The following is a 7,846-nucleotide window of genomic DNA, read 5'->3' as shown; positions in this document are numbered from 1 at the left end:
CGACCAGGCACAAACATCCTAAATCTTAAGTTTTCTCTTCACGTGGTAAACATGTTATGGAAAATAATAATAGGAAATAAACTGGTTCCTTTACTCTTATGGTTTCAGAGTAAATGTGCTCACATTCATGGGAAATTGCTTTTGTTTAGCCCACACCTTATTGACCTATGGTCACAGAATGAATACCGAAGAAATAATGTTTCATGAAAAAATTATAAATACCTTTCAAAATTTGTTCAATCTTTTTTGTTCTTTTCTCCACCCAAGAAATTTTCTTAACTGTTTTTAAAGTTGGACTGTTGTATGTTTGCAATGTTTTTGCTGCTCTAACTTCTCCAGCATAAGATATAGTGGGTATTGCAATTTATTCAAATGACAGTAGATAAAAAAGATATAAAGTGAGCATTCATATTTTATGCACAAGCACTGGCGAGGATTAATAAAGAAAATAAATTATTCAACATTTAAAGTAAAATAAATTTATAAATGAAGATTATACGAAGAATGCATACATGGTAAGCTAAAATTTTTCCTTTAAATAATAGAATAAACAGAAGTTATAATCTTGATTTAAACTAAATCCATTTTAGGCCTTTATGCAGTGTTACTTTCACTCTTATTAAATATCCAAATTTAAAAAAATTAAACTGAAACAAATCTCTTTTTTACACTAAAACATCTACGATAAAACACAACTTATTTAAAAAACAAAAATGCGAACAAATAAGGCAAAAAATGGAATGATTAAATCTATAATACAGATCATATTGAACTTAAGTAAGGCTTTTAAAATAGCTGGTCCACCATTTTCTGAACAGTGAAATGGGGTCAATGCATCAGCTCAAGTAATTATTTTACCTGAAGTATTGTAAAAATATTAACCAAAGATTTCCTCTAGAAGGCACAGCACCAGGAAGTATATCGAAAAGTGATATATCATGCTAAAAAATGGATAGACAATAAGCCCTAGGAAACGCTGCAATTTATTCATTCCTCCGAATGTTTCTATGTAGTTTGTCAGCCGAATATTTGTACCATGCCCTGCTGTTAAATTATGTAAAATATAATTGAATTCCAAAAGCAAGAATGGATGAATATAACTTGCATTCCTAAAATTAAAATAACCTATTGAAACCATATTATAACAAAATTTTACAATAATCACATAAGGGATAATAATAACTGGAAAAGGTAGCATTTTTCTGACTTCCGGCAGTCTCCGATTCCTGTGCCTGGGCCTTGGCAAAGGCCTAGGCTGAGCCCTAGTTAGTGGAATCTCACCCTCTGAAGCTGCTGACATATTTACCCCTCTTCCAGGATTATCAGGTACAATGTTTTCCATATTAAGCTCTGGAGTTTCATCAATCGTCTCTTCTGTGATACCTAGAACGTTATTGAAAAAATCATACCTTCCACTTTATCACAAAATTCAGCACTAAAGAGATGAACTCATAATGCATTTCATTTGAGAAATATACCTACTTGGAGATCTTCCAAGTATTCGCCGTAACCGGGCCTCGCCCCTAGCAAGGATTCTTCTCCGGCGTTCCTCTGGAGTTAAGGGCACACCTGACCGATACTCACCAGCCATATTTCTACTTTCTGATGGTGTATCATGACACATAAAAATGAAAATTATTAGAAATTTTAGATTTTTTGACAGCCAATAATAGTCAGGTTATTTAAGTCATGAATGCTCCCGAGGTATTGTATACCTTTGCTTAGGAGAAACTTCTGAAAATGTGCATTGGCCAATACTATGCATTCATAAAGACATTCAAACATTTAGCATAAATTAGACATACAACCTTCCTAGCTAGAATACAATTAGAAATTTAGAACCATTGTCATAAAACCTTCTGCTCATTTTAAGCAGGTCTTAATTAATATAAAATCAATTAATCTGTCCCACTGAGATCATGTTATGAGTCCATTAAAAAAGGAACACAATAACTTGGTGATAAGACTAAAAGAAACTATAACATGCATGTCATACATTACCCTAAAAATTGTAGTAAATTAGTTTGGAAACTGATTAAAAAAGCGACACTGTCCTCCCAAGTTTCAAATGCTGAGTATAAAAGGTTTATATAAAATGTATCAGAAAAAGTTTGGGAAAATAGGTTTATTTAAGATATTTTTACCATGCCTCAATGGTGGTGATTGGGCCACTTAAAAACTGCAGTTTGCGGCATGCTTTCATCCTTGAACACTTCATCATGCCCAAAGTCTCCATATCTGATTTCCCCAGTCTAACATAACATGCGATGGCGTACCACTGTTCAAGTGCTCGGTGCACTTGCACCAAGTCACAGGGGTCTATTAAAAACATGATCTTGCCTGAATGAACAGTTGTAAGCGACTGGCATATGTTGATATTCAGACACCTCACCACTGAATCTCCACAGTGCAACTGCACTGCAACATACAGTTATTTCATGAAAAAAGTTGTTCCCAATACTTTTTATACAATCCATGGAGATTCTGTTCCTCATATACTCCTGTTACCCACCAATATGCTATTGCCAATCTACTGAATGAAAATTTCTCAATTCCATAACCAGACTGCATAGAAGTACAGTGTAGTGTGGGTTTCTCGGGAGCCCCCACTATCAGTTGACTCTCCCAAGGAGTGCCCCCCAGCATACCAGGCAATGTATGATGATGGAGTGTGGGTGTCTCGGAAACCAAGACAAGACAATGTCTGCTACCCAATTCCCTTGTTGCTACAATGTAGCTACTTTGAAGTCATCCCTCCCCCCAAAGGCACGATGCTTTATAAAGCGAGACGATCCTCGAGCAGGACCCCATTCCTTACCCATTCCTCACCCGATACCCTGTCTCTGAGTCTGTCGGTCGAGCCTACGACCACACCAGAGACACCCAGCCCTTCCCTTCACCTCTCCTGACGACCCTACTTCCTTCCCCATTCCCGATACCCTAACTCTGTGTCCGTCGGTCGAGCCTACGACCACACCAGACATGCCCAGCCTTGCCCCGCTCGCTCATCCCTACTCCCCAGTGCCTGAACCCCATAGCTTGATAAGAGTTAAATAAAAGACTCATAAACTGAATACGACTCTCTCATTCTGTGCTACGCTCCCACCAATGATGTCGCGGCCGCTAACCACGCGACAACAGGTCACCAACTGAGACCTAATTCACTATTGCCGGGTATACCCCACCATGCTCAATCAATCATTCTCCACCCTACAGATGACAAAATTTACAGCATTATTAAAAAATATACATGAAAAACTGTTGGGTATGATGATAACATTAGCTCTCTGCTATTAGGCAATGATAATTCTTCAAGGGGAATGGTGCAGGGGCTAACATACTGGCTTCCCACCAAGAAGGCCCGAGTTTGAACCCTGGAGACGGCAAATATTTTTCAGTGGTATCCTGATCCCTACTTGAGGTGCTTTATGGAGAGTACTTTGAGCGAGTATGCCATCTGTTGGATGGGCTGTTTAACAGCGGACCTCTTGGTACCTTTTGCTTAGAGTAGGCTAATGCCCACCCTTCTTCCTTTCCCATTAATGGCACAAATGACTTCAGCTGTCAATCGCCTCTCTTAAAAAGTACTAATAATTCTTCAATGGTAAATGCCATTACACATTTAGTAAATGAATCTCCATCTTCCTAAATAGATGAATGGTAGCAGAAGTCTTCCCATTGTTTTAAGGAGGTGAACCACAAAACATGAATAATTATACACCCATTTCCATCCTGTCTGTTTTCTGATATGATACTTGAACAAGAAATGTACCACAGATTGTTTTGCTCAAGTAAATTCAATATTCTCTCTAACTCTTAACTTGGCTCCATGAAAAATAAATCATCTGAAACTGCTATATATTAATTCATTTATGACATTCTACTTGAACTAGACGATGGATATAATGCAAATGTAACTGGCGCTTTCAATGACTTTAATAAGGATTTTCACTCACTTGATCATGCAATATTGCTGAGGAAACTTGAGGAAAAGGAATATCTAGGATAGCCAGCCAATGGTGGAAATCTTTAAGGACAGTTAAATTGTAATCAGCTGAATCAAAATCAGTAGTATTAGTATTTAGGGGGGGTGAGTGACAGCTAAGGTCATTTGCACCATTAGGGATGGACAGGTGCAGAGAAACCTGGCATCAGCATTAGCCTGCTCTTCAAGAAAGGCGCCAAGGGGTCCGCAGCTTAATGTCCCATTTGACGGATGGCGTACTCACTCAAAGTGCCCTCCACAAAGCACCTCAAGTAGGGATCGAGTTACCTCTGAAAAATAATCAACACCGCCGGGATTTGAACCCGGGCCTTCTGGGTTGGAAGCCAGTACGATAGCTACCACACCACCTCAGTCCCCATCAAAATCAATTCATAATCATTTGATGATAGAGGGACCTCCCAAGGACATATACTGGATCAGTGCAGAGAAACATTGACTGTATAAGTAAATCGAGTGATGATTATCAGTCATTCGTTAACTATGAGGAAACATCAAATTTCATCCCAACCAAATAAAAACCATAACTCCCCTCTTTCGAGGATAAATGGGTCCTCTCATAAGTACTCCACTACGACAAAACTCTTAGGGATAGGTACTCATATTCTTGAAACTATCCTGGGAAACTCATGTTGATACGTAAAATAAACTTTAAAGTTGCCATAGAAAGTAACCTCCTGAGAATAATGACCCCGGTTGACAATGTCATGGCTCCCTCAGTTTTATAAGTATTTATTCATAAAGGGTGCATTCCATAAGTAATGCAATTTAATTTCCCACGCTGCTCCTATTGGTCAGAGTGGGATTAAAACACTTGGATACGTGGGCAGGGATGCTAAGCTTTGCTGCAAAAACCAATCTCAATGCTCTCCCAGCTGTGGAAGTGGCAGCACGTCGGTTATTGTAAAAATATTACAATGGAGTATGGTAAACAGTTAATGACATATTAAACCGAGCCAAGGAGTGGCTTCTCGGTAGAACAAAATTAATAAAAATTATTTTCAACATTCGGTAAAGATTGAAAACTTTTTAAGCCTTGGAAGGAAAAAAAACGCTTTAACTTGGGGCATTTTAGCGCTTAATAATTGTTATAGTTTCTCTTACGTTTCTGTACTTAATGTATTTTGCATATTCTTAAATTGACGAGATATGTTCCCATGTTTATCAATATCAGTATCTATAATACCGAATAAAAATATATTCAACATAATATTAGCGAAAATGGAAGAGATCTTTTGAATAACTTAGACCCTTGTCCACAGAAATTACTTCATATAGAGTGAAACACAAAGACTCACCGGGAATTCTGAAAGCAGGGTTGAAAGGCATATTCTCAGGCCCAAGTAGTTCGTGTGATTCATCATTTTCACTCATATTGACCGATCTTTTGTTGGCATAAACCTGAAATATTAAAAAAAAATTAATTTAACTTCATCTAAACAAAGGACCACACAATAAACAACAGCAACACAGATAGGGTAACGCTGCAAAATGGCGATAACATCAATTGTATTTCAACAGCACAGAAAACATTGGAAGAAGTTTATACACTGACAGCAAGTTTCAACCGACATGAACAATAACAATTTTTTAAAATGTGAAACTAAAACCAAAATGAAAGTTATTATATTATTTCAAGAAACCTCGAACAGTCTCTTAAGCGTGACCGGCGAGTTGCAAGACTGACATTAACTCAGCCCACATCTCCAAATATTTAGTACATCACAGATAAGCAATTAAATTACTCTATGACACTAAATGATAAGAAATGCAGATATAAAAGTTACTCTATCGACACAAGTGAACCAGGTAAAAATTCCGATTACACCAAATTAACAATTGGATCAAGAGATTGATCTCCATGAGCATCCAACAGTGCCCAGAAATCTTAACCAAAGTTAAATGCAAATATTTATTAAATTCGTTTAAAGACACCATGGCTAAATTATTGGAATATTCTTATACTCACTAGTCAAACTATGGAAATCAACCACGAGTCTCAAGGCGCCTATGCGCTTTATGCTCATCAGTGCCCTCTGCGCAGCTTTTCCGTAATTCTGTTGTTTTCAACGTAGTTTGGTTGATAGCCCGGTAGTTGAATCTTTTTTGTCACAAAATTACATATGACGTTCTCCTCAGTAGGCCAGTGTAGTTTTGTGTCATAAAAAAGGTGGTTATTTATAGATTAAGATTTAATTGTCATCGATAGAGTAGGTCTTTTTTTTACGAATTGTAACGAGGAAAGCAATAATAATACAAGGCACTAATATTTAATGATAATAACAGTAATCTTTATTCATCTATGCCATAGAGATAACCATATGGATTTCGTCAGCAGTAAAAACAAAAAAAAACCATAAACACAGTAATCAACCCGAAGGTCGGTTTAGTAGGTGATGGCAGAGATCACCCAGTACTAAGCCCTATACGGCGTGCGAAAACTCACATATCAGGGTATGGGGGCCTGTTCCTTTCCCTGTGCCGGTTATGGTTTCCCAGGATGACCTGGTACCCGAAAAATCACTTTAGCTTGGGTGGAGCTGCAGGTGCCCAGAGTGCCTTGCCCGGGAATCGAACCCGGGACCCTCCGGCCAGCAGTCAACGCTCTACCCACTGGACTACCGCTACAATAATATTAATACATTGTGTAATAGGAGAATGGCTATTTGAGCAATCACAACAGTAGATTCAAAATACAACATGCCCAAATTCTAGCTCAAATTATGCATCGAAAGAACCAAAAGGATTGGTTTTCAGCCATTTCTCAATTACAGTTTTTCAACCCCAAGTAGGTTACTGAGTGGGTGCTGCTTGGGAGCTTAATGAAAAATTTTACTGCCAAGCTGTCGCATTACTAGGTCTTGGGTTCCCTACACTGGTTGTCTACCTCACGCTTGGTTCATGTCATATGAGTGAGCATATGACCGGATTAACATTGCTTAGCATCCATGAGGCTGAGAAACACAAATACTGTTGAAAGTTCAGATTTGCATTTGTTTATTAGATATAGCTCCGTAATGTCCATGGGGCCCAGAACTGCTCAGATTCCTGTTTGCTCCTTCCTTCCCCTCTACTATTAGGACAGTTTCATGATCATGCCCCTGGAGTTTAAGACTATATGTTAGATTGCTCTGAAAAAGGCCAAAATAGCAAACAAATCACTTTTCTCTCCTAATGAAACACAACCCAATATCCTACTGTACAACAAACCCCTCTTAAACTCTGTAAAGTTCCTTCTCCTTCATTCCATCCAACACTCCTATCCTATTTCTGCCCCTTCCTCGCTGAAAGTTCTCCCCTCTATCACAGTCTTCAACATCCAATTGATAATCAAATTCTTCTGCAGCTATCTTTCCTGCCTACTTCGGATATCACTCAACGATCCCCTCTCCGCCCCCACCATACCTAGCAATTCCTCATTTGTTTTCCCTCCTGTCCAGTTCCATTTCTTTGTCCTTCCCCACATCGACATTTCAAAAGCGTCCAATCTACGCCTATCATCCTGTTTCCATGACCATATACAACTACACTCCATATCAGAGTTTTAACAAGCCTTCGTTTAACATCCTTACTCATGGTCCCTGTCATCAATGCCCTTCTCCTTGTGAAAGCATCTTTGCCTAATGCAATTCTTTTCCTTATGTCCCTACTGCTCTGATCATTTTGGTCCAAAACACTTCCGAGATGCTTAAACTGTTCCACCTGTTCTAGTTTTTACCCTCCTATTTTAACATTTTGCTTAGCCTTTGTGTATCTGGAAAATCGCATATCCTTTGTTTTATTTATATTGATTCTCATCCCATATCTATCGCACTGAATTTCCAATTCAATAAACATAAACAA

General features: G+C 38.3%; 1 long non-coding RNA gene across 1 annotated transcript; it reads right to left on the bottom strand.

Annotated features, from left to right (window-relative positions):
• Window positions 1-521: 521 nt before the first annotated feature.
• Window positions 522-6,030, bottom strand: LOC139686160 (uncharacterized). The gene is made up of 4 exons (XR_011700310.1): window positions 5,973-6,030; window positions 5,302-5,404; window positions 1,483-1,602; window positions 522-1,383 (listed from the first exon to the last, which is right to left on the bottom strand). It is a non-coding gene; the product is annotated as an uncharacterized lncRNA (long non-coding RNA).
• Between the last annotated feature and the right edge of the window lie 1,816 nt (window positions 6,031-7,846).

This window comes from Hetaerina americana, unplaced genomic scaffold (assembly GCF_022747635.1).
Source record: "Hetaerina americana unplaced genomic scaffold, ioHetAmer1.1.p SCAF_13, whole genome shotgun sequence".
NCBI lineage: Eukaryota > Metazoa > Arthropoda > Insecta > Odonata > Calopterygidae > Hetaerina > Hetaerina americana.
Note: the sequence above shows the minus strand (reverse complement) of the source record. Positions and strands in the feature narration are given on the sequence as shown.